Source organism: Echinops telfairi, unplaced genomic scaffold, assembly GCF_000313985.2.
Source record: "Echinops telfairi isolate 266 unplaced genomic scaffold, ASM31398v2 ScPeMD7_7421;HRSCAF=8459, whole genome shotgun sequence".
NCBI lineage: Eukaryota > Metazoa > Chordata > Mammalia > Afrosoricida > Tenrecidae > Echinops > Echinops telfairi.
This window is the reverse complement of record NW_022111321.1, coordinates 21,574,241-21,575,919: the sequence shown is the minus strand read 5'-3', so window position 1 is coordinate 21,575,919 and position 1,679 is coordinate 21,574,241.

Below are 1,679 nucleotides of genomic sequence, written 5' to 3'. Positions count from 1 at the left end.
AATTTGTTTTGACTTTGAATTTCTGATACCTATTCCCATTGACACATTATCACATAGGCTGGTGTGCTTCTTCCATGTGGGCTTTGTTGCTTCCCTGCTAGATGGCCCCTTGTTTAACTTCAAGCCTTTAAGACCCTGGACTAGCAAGCTTAATCCATTCACATTCCTAATGATCACTGGATTTACTTTTGACCACCTTCTTTTGAATTGTTTGCCACATATTTCTCTTTGTCTCCTCTATTTTCTATTCTTCCTCCTAATTCAATCCGTTTAGAAACTGTAGATTGGAAGCTTTAAGCAAACTTGGCTGTGAAAACTTATAAAAACCAGATGAGGAAATTGGGGAAAAGACTGTTCTGACAGAATTATTAGGGATCATGAACATAAGTTGTACCTAAATAAGGATGATTTCTTTAAAATGACAGGAATGGAGAAAAGGCAGAGACATGGATTCACTCCAAAAGGCCGTATGGTACTTATTGTGAATTAGGTGGGGATTTACATTTCAGATCATCAGTTTTGTAGTCAACAATTCAAACTACTTATCAAATCCCTCAATAGCTTATTTTTCTCCCTTCCTCTGCGTGGCCCTCTCCCTCTTGTGCTATACGACCTTCCCGACCTTCCCCTGCACCGAGCCAGCATCCGTCTGCTCTCCAGCCCACTGCTTCACCTTCCTGCCTTGCCCTCCGTCCTCGGTAACCCCCAATTCTGTTTCATTTGGAATGAATGTCTTTGTCTTGTTTTTCTTCTTTATAACGGCGGCCTTATACAAAGTGTGTCCTCTGTGATTGGCTAATGTCTCTCAGCACGACGTTCTCCAGGTCCATCCATGCAACGAGGTGCTTCCTGGTTTCGTCATTGTGTCCAGTGATGTGCAGTAGTCCACTGTGTGTAGGTACCGGCAATTTTCATTATTTCTTTTTGTTATTCCCTTGATTCATCACCATTCCAAATCTGTACCAGTGACCCTGGTCCTACAGGAACCCTGCAACTTTGACAGAATTTGTTCCTATTCTGCCTGTTGGTCTGATAACATTTTTCTGTTTTGTGAAAAAGAAAGGGAACCACATATATGGAGAGTTTGATAGGATATTATTGTTGATTTTAATTCTTAAAATGGGTTGTGTAAATATATACAGTATGCTTCTTAAAAAAAAAAAAAAACACCTCCAGATTCCTAATCCCTCAAACATAAATAGTGGTCTGAATGGCTTAAAAAAAAAGGAGGAAAAGTAAAACTGAAATGGACTTCAGTCTTTAGTGACAAACAAGTTCACCATGAACAAACAACTCAATAAGCAAAATAGTAACTTCTGCTGGGAAAAAATGCTATTTGGGAAGGACTAGATCAGATTAAAATCAAAAGGTAACTGAGCTTCTGTTCTAACCAGCTTAAATTTTAGTATTATAAACTTAAAATAGCAATAGAAAAATACTAGGCCTGTCTGGATAGGACAGGCTAGATGAACAATCTGGAGGAGAAAACAACAGGACTGACAGTTCCGGGGGGACATGGGAGAGGGGGAGGAAGGGGGAAGGGAATAGGTGATAACAAACCCAGGGACAAGGGAACAACAAGCGATCCAAATTGGTGGGGAGGCGGGTATGGGAGACCTGGTAGGGCAGGATCAAGGGGAACGTAACAAAGAGGAAGTGCTGAAATCCTGGTGGGGACT